At 37.1% G+C, this 18,764-nt stretch overlaps 1 long non-coding RNA gene across 1 annotated transcript in view; it reads left to right on the top strand.

Moving 5' to 3' along the window:
- The first annotated feature begins 3,534 nt into the window (after positions 1 to 3,534).
- LOC130856367 (uncharacterized) overlaps positions 3,535 to 18,764 on the top strand; it is a 47,655-nt gene continuing 32,425 nt past the window's right edge. Inside the window, exon 1 of the long non-coding RNA XR_009054560.1 lies at positions 3,535 to 3,603. This is a non-coding gene — a long non-coding RNA (uncharacterized LOC130856367). The remainder of the gene's footprint in view (positions 3,604 to 18,764) is intronic.

Raw genomic sequence — 18,764 nt, 5'->3', positions numbered from 1 at the left:
ATGCTAAGCATTATTGGTTTGCAGGGGGCGGGGGGTGTAGTAGTTGCATAGCTCAATGTGTAAACTTTTATTTAATCATCTATTTTCAGTTTGGCTCCTCTCTTCTGCCTTCTGCTCTACCTCCTGTCCCTGAGCTCAGTGCCTCTTATTCTCTTCTTTTTTTTAAACAGAATATCTCTCCATTTATTTAAATTTCTTTTAATTTCTTTCATCAACATGTTGTAGTTTTTACCTCACAAGTCTTGTTGATTTTTGTTAGAATTATACCTAGGTAATTAATTTACCTTTGTTTCCATGTGTGCACTGCTAGTATATAGAAATGCAAATGATTTTTTATTTAAATTTTTTTCCAGCCTTGTTGACATATATTTGAGAAACAACATTGTGTAAGTTTAAGGTGTATGATGTGATGATTTGATATTTGTGTATATTGTGAAATTATTACCACAGTAAGGTTAGTTAATACATCTATCACCTCATATAATCACCTTTTTGTGTATTGGTATGGTGAGAACATTTAAAATCTACTCTTTTAAGGATTTTCATTTATATAATACAGTATTGTTAACTATAGTCACTATGCTGTACATTAGACCCCCAGAATGTAGTCATGTTATAACTGGAAGTTTGTACCCTTTGACCAACATCTCATTTTTCCCACCTGCTAGCCCATTCTACTCTTCTTTGTATTTTTTTTTTTTTTTTTTTTAGATTTCACAGGTGATATCTTACCGTATTTGTTTTCATATGTCTGGCTATTTTACTTAGCATAATGCCCTCAAGGTCCATTCGTGTCTCAGATGAGAGCCTCTTATTCTGAATCAGAATAAACCTGTAGACTCAGGACAGGTGAATCTGTTGACTGTACACACCAGGGAAGAAGCTTTTACCTGTCTCTAGAGAAACTTCCCACCGTCTTCCTGATTGCAGCATCATACCTTCCCTGCTTTGTGTGATGCCCATTCCCAGAGCCTGTACAGGGTTCTGGAGAAGGAACTAAGCACAGTCCTCACTGTCTTTCTCTCCAGCCAGTACTTTTATCCAGCTTTCTCAGCAATAGTAACTCCTCCATTCACTTTCTGCCTACTGTAGTTGCCATTTCAGTGTATTACCGTCTCTCCTTGCATTCTTTTTCTTTTTGTGTGGTTTTTTTTTTTTTTTTTTTTTACTATTTTTGATTCCTTTACTTGCACTTTAATGAGGTTTGGGGAGGGAACTGAAATGAAAACCATGTGTTTAATCTTTATATAATCAGAAAGCTACTGGAATCATTACAAACATACAAAATAAAAATTTAAAGAATAGTATACTACTTTATTCCAGATATATCAAGGACATATGATCGCTAACCTAGACATGCACTTAATTTAAGCAAAACCAAAATTTGTTCTAAGCATTCATGTTATTAAACACCACATTTCCTAAACTGTATAATTTGTATAATTCTCTCTCCCTAAAAATGCTATAATAAATAAAGGAAGAATGATTTCCTAGTTGTCTAACATTGACAATGTATCCTTTTCCTGTAATTTCACTTACATGAGATCTTAGGAGAGTCTAAGGAGGCTGATTTTAGGGGTGTTGGAGCTTATACAAATCATAAAGAAGGGAAATCCTTTCATCCTTGGCTACCCTCCGAGCCTGTAAGTACTTTCATTCATGGGAAAATGAAAGTGAAATGATGTAACAAAGGGTGTCTTTAGATCCCTGGGTGTACAGTGGGTCTTTCTCAATATTTTTCCAATATTTAAACTTCTCTTTACTTATCCTCCTCCATTTTCCCTTTTGGGGAATTCTCCACCATATACAGTGTCCACCTCCCACTAAGAATGTCAAATACATCAGATCCTTCTCTACTCCCCTTCCTGTTTCAGTCAGGCACAGCCTGACCTCAGAGTCCTGGGAAAGATTATGTAGGTTGTGCCCTATTCATAAGAACACCCTGTCAAGAAGGTCAGTGGGGACTGAAAATCAGCTGGGGTCTGCTTGCCAAGCCTGGCACCTATGGGCTGCCTCTCCCCAGATAAGATGCCGTATTCTAATTCACACAGAAATTCAGTTTGGACTAATAGTAGTTGTGGTCATTCAGATCTTCCTCCCAGGGCTTTGCATCTAAAGATTCCCTCATATGCATCTCAGCTGTAGCAGCTTGTGGATCAGACAAATTCTGTAGCATCGCTTTTAATGTGATTTCTACTGCCCAGCCCTCAGGTATTCTTGGGTCTTATCATTTCTCTACAGTTGCCTCCCATTAATGTTGTGAGGCCCCATAACACCTCAGTAAATTTCACTTTAGGTAAAGAAGCCAGCGTTGGTGATGATGGCTTAAAACTAAACTGATACAGAGGATGTGTAAATGCATGGATGGAAGAGTATTACCTTTTTTGGGGGAAGGGGAGTGGTTGATGGTGCAGTGTGAGGGGAAAGGAGGGGGGTGGGGATATGAAGCAGAAAGAGAGGTTAATAAATTATTGAAAAATGTGAGCTCTGGTTCTTCGTAGTATACTCTACGAAAGACTTTTCCCCCACCATCTCCCTACCTTGCCTGCCCCACATCCCAAGTCTCTGACTTGTAGCCTAGTGACAAAAGTGTGAGCTACCTAGTGCTTTGGGCATAAAGCAATTGCTCTGGTTGGCTTATCCTGGGGATGGCTCTGTCAACAGCAATAAGAGCCGACAATAGTAATAGGAGCATACAAGATGGTGGGGATGTGAGCATCAAAGCAAAGAACAATATTCAGCTTGAAACAAGGTCGCTTGCTTTGGTGTGCGGGCTGAGTGGGAAGGAGGGTCTCAGACCACTGGTTTTTTAAATGATCAAGAAACCAAATAGCAGTGCTTTTTTAAAAAAAAATTGCTTTTTGGCAGAACTCAGTAAAATGAGAGTTTGCAAAGTGAAAAAAAAGAAAATAATCAAAAGTCAAAGTTTTTTCCCTTAAGTCTGAGACACCACAGGAACAGAAGAGCCTGATTAAAATGAGCCATTTTACCAGATACATATGTTAAATTGTTAATTCCAGTGCAAAGTGTTCAAAAAGGAGAGAAAAAGATTTCAAATGAACACTCTTAAAAGCAGTGTGAGCTTGGTTTCCTAGGTAGTGTTACCCATAAAGAAAGGAGCAGATAAGCAAATTCAATTTGGAAAATAATGACCCATACTATGAGCTGGGACCCATGTGACAAGCTGTTGATACAAAATATGGCTGAAGTCTGTGTCATAAAGGCTTATGCAATTGGAACCTTTCAAAATGATAAAGTACCTGCTGTTTTGTTTTGTTGGCTTTTTTCTTCCTAGTCTGTATACCTCACTGGACAATAACATACACCAAGGAATTTATTAAGGAAAAAAAATATTTTAAAGTAGATGTAACAGCTGTCTGGACTAGATGTGAGAAGATGAAAGCATAATGACTGTGAAAGTAGTGAAGGGTGAGGTGTGTGAAGAAGGTGAGTGTACAAGGAGTCTCCCTGATTGGCACTGCATTAATTGCAGTAGGAGGATCCTCTGGTAATTCACACAGAGGTTAGACTGAAGGTTTCTTGACATTATTCAGTTCACTGGAAGACATTCGTGGTCCTGTTTATGGATACATATGAAGTTAGGTAAGTAAATCGATTCAGAAGATGCTTGGAAAATGCACAGGTGGACCAAGTGAGAATGAAACTGATGACCTATAATATACTGTGATGTCTTTGCTGATTCACAAATTTGAATCATGAGATCTACAAATCTGGAGAGCCCAGAGAGTCATTTGGTACATTTTTGTCACTCTTTGCATATCTTTAAATAAATAGTACCTCTTGCCTTTACATAAAATCAAGATTTTGTTTCACCCCAGGAAAACAGCTGGATGATAATTGCCTGTGTTTAAAGAATAAATTTAGAATGATGGAATGTGTCTTTGGGATCCTTTGGGGGTGGTTCAAACAGATACGTTATTATCCTCCAGATTAGTTAAAACTGAGGACAGATTTTGCACCAAATTTTAAGAGTATGCTTGTGTTTGTCTGACTTAAAATGTTGGCTCTCTGGTCAACACAAAATGTGTTTCATGGAATGAGAAGCACCATAACATAAGTATCTGTCCTGCAGAGGACCTGCAGTAGGAGCCCAACTGGGAGGCATGGCATATCTGCTTCGAGTCTTGCGTTGCAAGTCACAAAAGCAGATGCTCTTATTTGCAGGTTTAATTTGCTTGCTGCTTCTCACATGAGCAGCTTCTAGTAAGGATGCTTCAATGTTGAGCACCTGCAAGTGGTTCATTACTAAACAGGGATTAATAATTTGTCAAAGCAATTGTGTGTAAGTCATCTTTGAGACTGATAAAAATGCTTGGTCCTTAATTAGAAATGGTTCAGAAAATAAAAGACAACATTTAGTTTTGCTGGTGGTTGTGAAAGAAGGCAAGATAAAGAGGGTACTATTGAATGCAGTAGTAGCTCACCTCAGGAATGTGAGGAATTGCATTAACGGTGATATTAGATATAAGAAAAAAGGGTGTTATTTCTTAATTGAGAGACTTTTCTGTAGTCTTAGGCTGTGATCATTTAGCACATCAAGGGGAAATCATAATGTAAACAAGACTTGAAAGGGAATTTTTCAGCTATGTTTGGGATCTAATGGATTTCAGATACACTGAGGCGTCAGAGTTCACAGATTTGATCTTTGCCGGTTAACCCCTCACCTAGCTCTGTAACCGTGAGCTAGCTATTTAATACCTATGAGCATCAGTGCTTCGTCAGAAATATAGGGCTCAAAACATGTATACCTAATAAGGGTGCTCACAGTATTAAAAAGAAAATATTATCTAATAAACTTTTTTGTGATCTCTATATTACCATAAAAAATAACCAACTATGATTATTTCATGTTGAATCCATATGCTAATTTCAAATTCTTCCTATCTATCTGTTTCCCCAACAAATTTTTCAACAGTGTCTACTAGATCATTTTCAGTTAGTTTAATCCTAGTTATTCTTTGATAGTCAATGCCAAAATAATGCTTTGATGAACAAAACTATATAATTCATGCTACTATTTGGCTTTTCCCTCAGTTAGCCCTAATAGAATTGATTTTGTCCATTGAAAGAGAGTGTGGGACTTCCCTGGTGGTGCAGTGGTTAAGAATCTGCCTGCCAATGCAGGGGACATGGGTTTGATCTCTGGTCAGGGAAGATCCCACATGCCACAGAGTAAATAAGCCTGTATGCCACAACTACTGAGCCCACATGCCACAACCACTGAAGCCCATGCACCTAGAGCCATGCTCTGCAGCAAGACCAGCCATCGCAATGAGAAGCCCATGCACTGCAATGAAGAGCAGTCCCCACTCGCTGAAACTAGGGAAAGCCCACGTGCAGCAACAAAAACCCAACATAGCCAATAAATAAAGTATTTTTTTAAAAAAAGAGTGTCACATTCCTTCATCACCTGTGCTTTGTCTGTTTCCTGCCATCCCACCTAATTCCTGAAAAATAAAACATGTTTTAGATTTCTTTTCATCTTCTTATACTTTGTGGTAGGTAAAAATAATAGCCTCCCAAAGATGTCCCTGGCTTAATCCCTGGAAGCTGTGACTATGTTAATTTACATGGCAAAAAAGAGCTTTGTAGATGTGATTAAGTTAAGAAATGTGAGATGTGAGAATATCTTGGGCTCTGCAAGTGAGTTCATTGTAACTACAAGGGCCTTGTAGTAGGGAGACAGGAGAGTCAGCATCAGAAAAGCAATGTGACAGCAGAAGCAGAGGTTGGAGTGATATGGAACCATGAGCCAAGGAATGTGGGTAGCCTCTAGAAGCTAGAAAAGGCAAGGAAATGGATTTGCTCCAGAGTCTCCAGAAGGAATGCATGTCTGCTGACCCATTTTAGACTTATGACCTCCAGAACTCTAAGTGAATCAATGGCTGTGTTTTCAGCCACTAAATTTGTGGTAATTTATCACAGCAGCAATAGGAAACTAACACAGCTATTTTTATGAGTTATTTTTTTGTTGGTGGTGGAAGGGTGTTAGTGTTGGTGGTATAAGTTTTGTTTTGAATCAGGAAACTGAAAACAGAGAAAATGTCAGTCAGCCAGACCGAGAGAGGCTATCAGGGCTTCTCTATGTCTCACATAGGTTATAACAATAAACAGGAACTCGACAATTTAGAGACTCAAAGAACCTCAAAACTAATAAAAGCAATACTGAAATAGTTGCTAAAATATCAGCTGAGAAATTTAGGGAAGGATATAAATAGTGTGTAACTATTGTGAACCCTAAGTTATTCAAATCTTCGTTTTGTTTTTTTTTTCCAGTGTATACAGCTTCCATTTATACCAGGCAAGCCATATCCCATTTAACTCTTTCAATAACTCTGCAAGCCTACATGGTTAACATCCTCCATCCTAATAGGGAAATTGGGGCTAAGACAGAACAAGTTATATAACTCAGCCACTCAGCTCGTAAGTATCAAGTCCCACTAGAGCCCTAATTACAAGTTGAAATTGTACTTTTTAAATGTTAATCATTTCCTTGTCTTCACAAAAAAAAGATATTCTTTTTAATTCTTTTGTGTCCCCAGCATCTAGCTCAGTGACTGCTACATAGGAGACACAATTTGCGGGTGGAATAAATAGATGATATAGCTATTCTGTGGCTAATTCTTAGGTTGAAGAGTGCACGATTCATTGGGGTTTGTACCCCTGCTACAGCATCTCATCTAAGTTCAAACAACACTTTGATCTGCACTCCATGATACCTATGGAAATATAAAAAGACCTTAGTTGAGATTATTTTTTTTAATAAATCATTTAATATGTAATAAAATGTGTAGCTATTTAGTTGAAAATGGGTTTCTAGATTAGTCAGAAGTCACTATTAGGTTAAATAATGCAATAACAAAGACTCCAAGAAGAAAACAAAGTAATAGAGTTTCTTTAACAATGTGGTAAGAAATTCACAGGAGTTAAATATTTAATCAAAAACATTCAATAAAAGTAGAATTGCTCCTGAAAGCCAGGCTGCATTTTTGGTGGATTAACTAGACGGATTCCACAAACATTTGTCTAAACCCTTATCTGGAAAATCACTTTCACCCCTAATACAATGAAAATATATTATCCATGCTAATAACAATGTCTCATCTGTTTAAGCACTTTACAACCTACTGAAAGCCATACCTGCAGAAAGCCTTATGGCTCTGAATTTAAAAACAGTTTCAAGTCGGGTGCATGTGGCAGAATTACCAAGTAAACAGACCCTATGAGCTTCCTGTGAAAGGGCTTCTTTGGTATTGTGAACTAACTTTTCAAAATGAACTCCCAGAATCAGCCAGGGGCAAATTTTACAGGGCCACAGGTTGTCTCTAGGTAAGTTGTCACTCAGCTCTAAGATATTTTATTTTATTTTATTTTTGGCCCTCACCAGTATGTGGGATCTTAGTCCCCAACCAGGGCTTGAACGCATGTCCCCTGCAGTGGAAGCGCAGAGCCCTAACCAGTGGATGACCAGGGAATTCCCTCTAAGATATTTTAATGTAACTGCTTTTTCTTCACGATTGAAAGGTATCTGATATGAAAACCCAAAGGATAAGCAAACAGTACAACCCCAAATAAAGTCTGTTTCATGCCTAACAAATTTAGAACATTTATCAACCCATCCAGTTAATCAAAGAATATAAAAAAATTTGAAGGTAAAGGTGGAAATTTCAAGCCATTATTTCAAATTTAATCACTTTAAGCAAGCAGGTAAGCATTTCTTCCCTCACTGAGTGCAGAGAATGGGACAGAAATATTTCAGTTTGGTAGCAAACTGGGAGTAAACCAACCCAGATACAATCCAAAATAGTGGAATAGTCCTACAGTATAAAAAACGTTATTCCCTTTCATAGGGAAAATGTGAGTCAATATGTGAATACTGGACACTAATATATGTAGCTGGATTTTCAAAACACTGCTTTCAATTTACAAAGCATGTTGAATATATTAAATGATTTTTTATAACAATTCTGTGTGGTAGGTAGGTTTAAAACCAACTTTATTTTCCAGGTGAGAAAGCAAAGACTTATATGACTTAGCTAGTGTCCAAAGTCACACAAATTTTAAGAGGTAAAGTAGTAACTTTTGGTATAAGCCTAGTGTACATTTCTCAGTCTTTGCCCCTTCTTCAACATCTCCACCAATCCTGCTATATTTACAAGTAGAGATTTTAAAAGTGTTACCTACATAGGATATTCCAACAAAGAATAAAGGTCTCAATAGGCTGCAAATTCTAGAAACATTAAATATATCAAATTCAAAAATATTGTACCTTTTTGGATATACTAAAAAGGTACCATGTTAGATGGCAATGTTCCACGTGGTAGACTCAAACTGAGACCTGAGTAATTCTTCAAAGCCAGCTAAAAAGAAAGTAGTAGGAGAGTGATACACCAGACTGTTTATTCAGTGTCCAGTTCACTAAATACATGGGTACAAATGCAGTAACTTTTGATGATATGAATGTACAATCAAACACACCTGAGCAAAAATTCTGGTAAAGTATTATCTCTGCAAAATAATGAAGAACAGGAAAAGTGAAAAATCAAAGAAATGTCTTAGAGTCAGCAAAGAATAATTTGATTGTAGCAAGAGGAATATTAGTGAATTTCTAGTGCTCAAGGGGAAGCTCTAAGCATTGATCCAAAAGCATCTAATTATGTCCAGAAATGTGAGTTTTCTCCACTGTATTGAAGGTGGTGATCAGGCAGGAGAGGATTGTTGAAAGAAATAAAAGGCCCAACTCTAGTTTACCACCCAAAGACCTTTATAAGCCAACCTTATATCAAATTTTCAGTAGAAATTTTGGGACAGATGATAATATCTTTAAATGCAGTTCTAAGAGTTTTGTGCCCTGAAACATCTCAGTGTTTAACCTAGGGAGATTCTGACTAATTTGGTGTGCTTAGCCCAACTTTACTATATTCGTACTTTAGGAAAGTGCAGCTGACTTAGAGCATTTCTCCAAAGAGAAAATTTAAAATGTAATCCTTACATTGTTTTATTGTTTTCTTGATTAATTTTTTATTTCATCATCAATTGTTTGTATTTTCATGGCATGAAATATGTTTTTAGATAAAGAATATCCAAAGCACAGCCTTCTGTCATTAGGAAATATGGTTAGCATATGACAGCCTGGAAAAACTGGGTCATTAGTTGGAGGACACCTGTATTTTTAAGGTCACAGTGAACCTTTCTTTCAGCATGAATTATAGGAGTACAGAGAAAGGAATAAAATGGGATGACCAGAGCCAAAATGTTAAGAGTTTCATGGAAGAGGTGAGACTAAAGAAGAACTTTGAAGAATGAGTAGGATTTGGCTACATGGAGAGGAATCAGGAAGTTTTTCCAGGCAGGGAGAAAATGAATAATGCCTTTTAGTCAGAAAGGAGCATGATCCAGAACTATGAGAAAACCAGTCAGTCTGAAACAGTGAATTGTTTTTTCTTTTCATTTATTCAATAAATATTTGTTGAGTAATTACTATGTTTCTAGCAGCATACTGGGTAAGAGAGAAACAAGATGAATAATGCATAGTTTTGCTCTCAATAATCTCATTGTCTAGCTAGAGAAACTCTATTAGTAAGAAATTATGTTCAGCTCCTTGAAAAAACAATATGACTTGTGGTTTAGTCAGAGATTCCCAGCAGGTGTGCTACACAGTACATTATTGTTTTGCCAATGTGTTATAGGTGTGACAAGATAATGTACTTCTACTTGAGAGCAAAGAGAGCACTCTGAATATTCAACTTTGTCTATGAGTTGCCTTTTCCTTGCAAGTAGCAAATATTATCATTTTCTATATCTTTTGTGATGTGAAAAAAATACCAGGAAACACTGGCTTTACCAAACAGGTTGATATTTTATCATATTTTTTTAAATCCATAGTATACATCTAGGCACAGTACAGGATGTTCCATTACATCATTATAGCTTCTTTTTATGTTTTTGTTTCATTATCCTTCACATATGGCTTTTATTTTCATGATTACCACATAACTCCATAATGGCTGCTCTGTGTCTATCCTCTCATCTGTATTCCAGTTATAAAGAAGGAGGTTATGCCTACATTAGGAAACCAAAACTTATTCAGAAATCACCAACAATGTTCCAGTTATTCTCTTAATCAGAACTGTGTCATGTAGGTAGCCTTGGCTGCAGAAGAGTCTGTGGAATATAGGTTTTTAGCTGGTTACAGGCTATTCAAAAGAAAAACAAAGTTCTTTTAGTAAAAACAAAGTGTGGATGGTAATTAGGTCTGTTGGGTCTGCTCCAGAGGCAAATACATAAGCAAATAATTTTACCGTAATATATTAACTTCAGCAATATATAGAATGTCTTGGGAAAAAAGTGAAAGTATACATTACTTCTGCCTAAAGAGGTAATTAATGTTTTACAGATGGCAGGAAAATTGAGCAGTCTTGAGTCTAAGGGTAAACTCAAATTAAGACAGAACAAAAATCCTGAGGAGGCAAAGTGTATATCTGGAAATTTGAGTTTGATAGCCAAAAAGTCAAAAACATTTGCTAATCTCTGCTTCTTTGGGGCCTAGAAACTTGCATCAGCACGAGGAAGCTCCTTCAGTGTTGTTGGATCTGTTCTTTGTGGCTAGGGATCCAGTGCTATAAGAAAGATTCTACAAAGAAGATCAACGGCAGACCCCAGTAAGAGTAGTGGAGCACTCCCATTAGGCTGGATATTGTGAAAACAAACAAATAGACATCAAGTGCTAGTGAGGGTGTGGATAAATTGGAACCCTCATTTAGCATTGGTGGAATGTACCATGGTGTTGCTGCTGTGAAAATAATATGGTGTTTCCTCAAAAGATTAAAAATAAATTACTATATGATATAGCAATTCCATTCTGGTTATACACCCAAAGGAATTGAAAGTAGGCTCTCAAAGAGACATGTGTATATCCATGGTTTTTAGACATTTGTAATTTAAAGTTGAATGCTTCACACAGTAACAGACTTCCATTTTTCTGGAGTTTTGCTTTTCTAGAATTTTTGTAGTAGTGTATGTCTGGCCATGATCTTAAAATATCACTGTTTTCTAACAGCACTTTTCTATGTATTTTTCAAATATTAGCATTATTAAAAAAAAGTCCTAGAATGGCAGCAGGGGGAGTGGGGAGTAGCAGCAAATGTTGCCTGATATTCTACCTTGCCTGTCATTTTTAAAGCCATAGTGAAAATACTGTTCACACAGTGAGGTGCTGTTTTGGAATGGAAGTTATTATTCTAGAGATTGATTCAAAACTTGGCTCGTGCTCAGAAGTGGCAGGCACCAGAAGGAGAAGTGAATTGTCTTTACAGAGGTACATTTTTTTTATGGGAAGAATGTGGGCAGGAAGGAGGATGGAAGAACAATATTCCTGGCAGAGGTGAGAGAGGATGGCATTTCAGAACATGAACACAGGGTAATATGAAGAGTTCTTAAGGTACACAAGAAGGGAGTATTGAAAATGAGACCAGAAAGGTAGGCAGAGATGTCGAGTGCTCACTATTTGCCAACCAGTTACATCTATCATCTCAGTTAATCCTTACAACTCTCCTATGGAGGAAGTGTTATTAATGGTCCCATTTTATAGATGAACAAAGTAAAACTTGGGGATGTAAAAGGAACAGTTAATATTATAAGAATGGTTTGCCTCTGGGAGCATGGGATTGATCTGCCTGGTCCATGAAAGTACTGTCTTTTAGGAAAAAGACAATTTAATATAGCCAACTGATAATACACATTTATTGGGTGCAACATAATCTAAATAATCCTTTACATGTGTATAGCAGTTATCATGCATGAAGAAATTTCCAGCACTAGAAAATAGGTAGATGGAATTCTTCCCAGCGTAGAGGGTCCCATTTAGAGAGTTCGAGTTATCATGGAGCTACGGATGCTGGAGGTATAACTTGAAACTAGGTCCTCTATATTTTTCTACTAAACCTCACTGCCTCATTTCTCTATTTTCTTTCTTGTTCATAATCTCTTTACACCAGCCAGAGATTATGACATATTGTTTGGCCTATTAGCAACCTTTTCAAAGGATTTGGTGGTAGATCCTATGTCTGAGATGAAAACTAAGGCCAAAAATGCTTTGTGTGGTGATTTCTATTATTAATTGCTAATTTTAGTCCAAATAAATGTTCATCAAAGGAAATGTATCTCTTCCATCCTATTTCAGAAATACCTTTAACTTTCCCTTAAAGTTCTTCTATGATTCTTGCTCTGTGAAATCATAATTTTTTTAATTATACAAGAAATTATCAAAAGGCTTTACTGGAACTCTGATGGTATATATAGAGAACTATTGACCCAAGTTTAATAAGAGAAATGATTAATATAGAAGAAAGAAGTGACATAGGATAATTCATAGATAGTTTTAATTTGGATATAAAGTAAACTATTTTAAAGAGGAGGAAACATTATTGAGAATTAATGGCAAATGCAAATTATAAAAAATGTTAAAATATATTAAATCACTTAAATCCACCTGTAATTAGCTCGCTTTAGTTAAGCACTTACTAGATACCAAGTAATAACTTAAGCACTTTCTATCCCCAAGCCTGGCTGGAAATTTGGAAGTGAAATGGTCACGGGGGATACCGAGCATGACAGAAGGCAAAGCAGAGGAGCCAATCAACGTTAAGGGAATGGGGGTGAGCCCTCCAGCCCCATTGGCCCTGTGACTCTGAGAATACTTGCAACCAATCAGAAGCCTCACGCGCCTCTACTCCAAGCAAGCATAGGCAAAGGAGTCCCTGGGGCAATCAGAAATGGAACAATCTGAGAGATTAGGGGAGAAAAGTAAAAGCAAGGGAAAATGGTGTTTTGGATAAGAAGGAAGAAGAAAAGGAAGGGAAAGGAAGATGGAACTATAGTGCCAAATGTCACAGAGATCACGTGGAGCGAGGCAGGGAAACAGTGGTTTCATTTACCAGTTAGAAAGTCCTCCCTGATTTTATTGGGAGCCTATTTTAATTGAACAGTATGGCTAAAAGCTGAATTGCAATAGGTGAAGAACAAGCAGAGGATGAGGAAGTAGAACTGGTATGAACCCCTCTTCAAGAAGTTTTTGTTAAGAGAGAGGAGATAATTTGTGAGGATTTCTACTAATTATAGCCTTTATCTCTTTCATACCATAGGAACAAAGTTGTCTGTTGAGAGTAAGGATCATGGAGGTGGGGCATAGAAGTCAGAGAATGGTTGAGAACCGAAGGGGGGATGTGAGCTATGATTTAAAATGTACGTAAAATTTATATCAAGATGACAAGAGAATAACCCTGTGTTTATTTCTTTAAAACTGAATCTGTGGACTCAATGCCTATGCTGCAGTGTATTTTGATGTGCTATTAGTACACTCTGCCTGAAAACGGGGAGTTCTTTGTTCCATGTGCCAAAGGATTCCAGTTCCATTAAAACTGTATTATCTCCAGTGTTAATGCAAAAAGTATGTGATGCACAATTCCCAGACACTGAGAGTACACTGTGACAGACACACGTGTAACACAGGACAGCATCCACTCAAAAATAAATGTATATACTGATTATCAAAAATAAGTGTATATACCGATCTCCCCAGAAGGCCAAAAGGACCTTTCAATGTAAATTGATGGGGTTACTGACACTCTTTTTTAAATGAGGTGAAGAATCCATTTCAAACAATTTCATTAGCCCTGCTTGATCTCAGAATCCTTCTTCAGTAAATGCATTCATTCATTCCTATCAATTACCAGGTCGTAACTTGGGTAACTGTGATGCATTCCACAGCCCATGAATTGTCTTTAATCTGCCCTTGGGACACCAAAATGCTCCAAAGACTCAAACTAAAATTAAATTGTCTTCAATTTGCAGAGCAGACCAAAGTATGAGCTGGGAAATGCCATATTAATACAAACCTTCTTTTTTTAAAATACTAGCCTAGACTGAAATTGCATATTGTAGGCTTTCTTACCATTTACAACATGATCTCCAGCTATTTAAATGTAACTTTAATCCACAAATAAATACTTTTCTTCCCAGACGAGTATATCAGTGCCATCATTTGCGGGCTACAAAGCTCTGTCAATCAGTACCAGACAGTCTGCCCTTCCACTCTCCTTTGTAAAACTGCCACAGATGACGTCAAGTCGCAATTTCCCCTCTGCCCACCAGATAATGAGCTGGCACATGTAGAAAAGATCGATGTCAAACAGAAGGGGGAGATAGTTTTGAAGCCATCACTTTCAGTTGCCATCTGATTCCATCTACAGAAATCAATCTCCTCCTCCTTGACAACTTTGAATGTGTTATCACAGCGGCTCCAGTTTCTTGGATAACCAAGTGCCCCCTTTCACTCTGGAGAACACTTTCCATTAGAGTCAAATGGAAATGGAATATTTTCGCAGCAGAGGAGAGAGAATGGGGAACAAGCAAGTAATCTGTTGTATGTATGAAAATGGGGTATGCATGAGTGTGTATGTATGTGCACATGTGTGACTACAGAGTGGCTATCCATGTGTATGAAAATAGCTTCAAAGCTGATACCATCAACAGTTATTCCTGAAAACCCTATGTGCTTGGAGACTGAAGACAGCTGCAACCGGATCATAACTCACTGTGTAAAATTTTCACAGACACACCCATGTGGGTAATAGATGTTAGTCAACTTTAATTCAGTGTGCTAATCCAAGGAGCAGGAAAGAAACCCTAATACCTATCATTTGTGGTGGAGTTTTTACATTTTTGGAAGGAGCATTGCCTAGTGATCTAAAAATGGATGATACTCCAAACAAAATAATGAGACCACATGCAAGCATCCTAACTACTGAACTTGGCAAGAGTTGATGACCAAAGAATAGACTCCAGTCAAAACCTGAGGGATCATAATTGTAGAAGTCAAGGGCCAATAGAGGATGGAAAGGATTTGCTTTCGCAGAACCCCTGTTTCTGAACACCTATTGTAGCACAGAGTAAGAAGGCTGATGTTTGTCTTGGAAAGGCCCCCAGAAAGGAAAGTATAATTAGAAAAGGGACTAATCTATGTAGAACTGAGAATTAAGATACTGATACAGGTAGAGAATCATATCAAAAGGCAAGGAGGAAGGAAGAAAGCAGGGTTGTGTATATATAACATCAAGCTTCAGAAAACAGGACAATTTAGGTTGTCAAAGAAGGCAAATTTTTCCTTTTGGTTACACTGAAAATTAGCTGCTATCAACCCATACTTCTTGGGGAAAAGGCATACCTTTCTGTTCTTAAAGTATTCTGTTCCTGTCCAGGACAAAAAGCTATGTGTATCCTAGTACCAACTTGTTACAATCACCCCTTCTGACCCCATTCATGAGGGAGGTGGCCAAACACACAACATCTGACATCAAACAGCTGAGCTTGACAGCAACTTATTAGTCACATATACTCACAGCCCAGAGGAGGAAAACACCACATTCAATACAGGGCTTCACTCAGAAACAGAGTGAAGAGGTGGGGCCTGGGGGAGGCAGGCTTTGTAGTACCAAGAGGGCGGGATGGTGTCTGGTTCTGTGGGAGGATGTAATTGGCTTGTTTGCATAATCCGGTAAATTGGAAGGGAACTGACACTGACTTCTCAGGCATAACCAGGAACTTCAGTTGATCCCCTTGATAAGGAGGATTGCTTGGCTAGGAGACTTTACCCAAAGAAGCAGAATTGGGAGAGGAGCTTGTGGTTAAGCTATTTGAGGTCCTCCTGATTTCACCAGATGTCAAGGCAGCACACAATATTGGGCCTTAATTTTAGGTGTTACACTACGCACTTGAAGAGGGACCTGAAAACTGACAAATGTACCACTCCCGCTTCCTCCATTTAGAGCATTCTTGTTTCTTAACTCTGCTGGGAGTGTATAACCTGTCTGACTGAGGCAAGTTATCTACTTAATTGCCCATTTCTCCCCGCCACACTCACAGTTTCCAGGAGGGTGCAAGAAAGAATTAAACTTGTGGTTTCAAGCAGTTTGCTTGCTGCTTTGAAAGTTGTATGTGAAACCGAAACAGACAGAAGTAAAAACAAGAAGTCCACAGAGTTCTTAATTAAGTAGAGTAGGTGATAGCAGCAGCAAGCATTTGAAAATAAGATTTGGTATATACGTGTTGCCAAGAAACTGCCTGGAGGATGTGAGCGCTTATTGCTATTTCTTAAGTATACCTTGACCAATTCTCACTTGCCTAGACAATATTAAAGAAGATGGAAAGGAAATTGATGCCCATTGAATTACTCATTGGATGATACGTTATCCAAAAAAGGTGATAAAACTAATTGGACCAAATGCAATATGTGAGAATTGCTCTACTTTCAGTGCATGTGGTGCATTGATTCTTCTATTTGTCTGTAAAATTTCTGAAAATAGTCTCTTAAATGTATATGAGATCTGTGGTGACTTTCTGAAGATATTCAGCTTAACTTTCAAAGATCTCATACACATTTACAATATTATTTTCAGAAATTTGACTCTAGTAATTTGGCATCATTTTTGCACTAAAAATAAAATACTATCAACTTCAAAATTTTAGCAGCTCCTTTACCAATTCCCTCAAACAGAAATGATTGTGCCATCAGTTGATATTTAAAGTGCTCTGTTCCTTCCTTTACTCTAGCGCTTATCACACTGTATAGTAATTATACATTTATATGTTTGTCTCCCTCTGTAGAAGGTGAATTTTTTGAAGTTAGAGATGACCTTACTTCTTCCTTATATTAATATCCCCATTGCTGGCACAGTTACCTCACATATAATAGTCTCTTAGTAAGTCTGTTGTGTAGAGAGCGAATGAATGAGTGAGTGACATCATCCTAAACTCTGAATTTATATGTTCAAATGCCTATTTGACATTTCCACTGGAATATCTATTAGATATCTCAAACTTAAGATATCCCCAAAAACATATTAATATGCATTCTTTCAAATCTTCTTCTTATTCAGTAATTTCTACCTCAGGAAATGATAGCACCATATGCAGCCACTAAGGCTAAAAATGTGCAAGTCAACTGGAGGGAAATGTTCCCCAACTTCTTAATGCAGTCCAGCAGCATGTCCTGTCTACGTCCAAAGTGTAGACATTTTTCATCTGATCTCCTCATTTCCACTCTTGCTCCAGTCTATTCTCCACATAGAATCTGGGTGATCTTATAAAAATATAAATTGTCACTTTTCTGGTTGATGCTGCCCATGAAATTCCCATCTCTCCTACACTAAAGTATGCTACACTTTGGCCTAACGTGCCTTTTATGTAGATCCTCTCCAATTCTCTTTAGCTCCCACTGTCTGCATTTCCCTTAGCCTGTTCCAGCTCCACTGGCCTCAGAGATCCTCAGATAGGCCCAGCTCATTCCATCATGTTTTTTTATTCATGAGTTGTTTCCTTTGCATGAATTATTTGTCCTCTAAATACATTCATGACAAGTTCCTCTTTGTCATTGAGAGGTCAGCTTGAATTCCATCTCCTTATTAATACCCTTCTGATCTCTCAGTCTAAAGCAGCTCCAATATCATTCTCTTTTGCATCATTTGGCTTTATTTTTATCATGGTATTTATGGTCATCAGAAATTTTCCTATTTGTTTTCTAATGCTGGTCTTTATTGTCCACAGTTAAATTTCCAGGGCTTCAGGTAGTGTTTGGCACATAAAAGACCTTCAGTAATTGACGTTTGGGAATAAATAAGTACATGAATGTGTTAAGATACTGAATCAACGAATATATAAATGAGTTTATGAATAAATGCATGAATAAAGGAAATTTATTTCTTGACATTTACATTATCTTGATTTTATCAGTACTAATATGAAGTATTATGTATTACTAATCATGAGCTATCCATCTCCATAAACTCTATATGACATGTATAAATTAATGGTATCTAATAAGAACCTTATAAACTTAGATGTATTTAAATGAAGAAACTCCATGACATACTTTTTTTTCACTGTCATAATTCATGTTAATTTTTAAAACTTCTTTTGCAGTTGGTTTTTTTCTATTTTTTTAACCTTCTTTTTCCTCTAATCTTTTCAAGTTTCTAATACTAGAGAATTCTCCTTTTTTCCAGTTTTCTTCAGAAGCAAGACTATCAGTTAAGCAGTATTATAGAGTAATTTGGATCTTCTCAGATAATTTGAATGCATTGAAGAAACTGAATTTCAAGTTAAAAATCCTCCCCACCCCAAAAAAGTATATTCCAGGCACAGATAGCTTCACTAAGTCCACCAAACATATAAGAAAGAAAAAAAAATACAAATCTATGCAAATTCTGCCAGAAAATTGCAGAGGGAAATCTTTCCAACTCATTTATGGGGCAAGTATTATTCTAACATCAAAATTAGGCAAAGGCATTAAAGGAAAAGAGAACTACAGACTAGTGTCCCTCATGAAGAAGGATACAAAAATTCCTAATAAAATGTTAGGAAATTGAATCCAACAATATATTAAAAGAATAATACATCATGGCAAATTGGGATTTATCTCACGTGCAAGGCTAGTTTAACACTTGAAAACAAACCAATACAATTCACTATATTAACAGACTGAAGAAAATATATCACCATGTCATTAGAAACAGAAAAAATCAATTGACAAAATGCAACACTCATTACTTATTAAAAAAACAGTCAGCAAACTAGGAATACATACTTTAAAAAATTTAATAAAGGAGATCTATAGTAAACTTACATCTAACATTATTCTTAATTGTGAAAGTCTGAACTTACTTCCTAAGATCAAGAACAAGGTAAGG

Source organism: Hippopotamus amphibius, chromosome 7, assembly GCF_030028045.1.
Source record: "Hippopotamus amphibius kiboko isolate mHipAmp2 chromosome 7, mHipAmp2.hap2, whole genome shotgun sequence".
Lineage (NCBI taxonomy): Eukaryota > Metazoa > Chordata > Mammalia > Artiodactyla > Hippopotamidae > Hippopotamus > Hippopotamus amphibius.
This window is presented reverse-complemented; position numbering and strand designations above follow the sequence as displayed.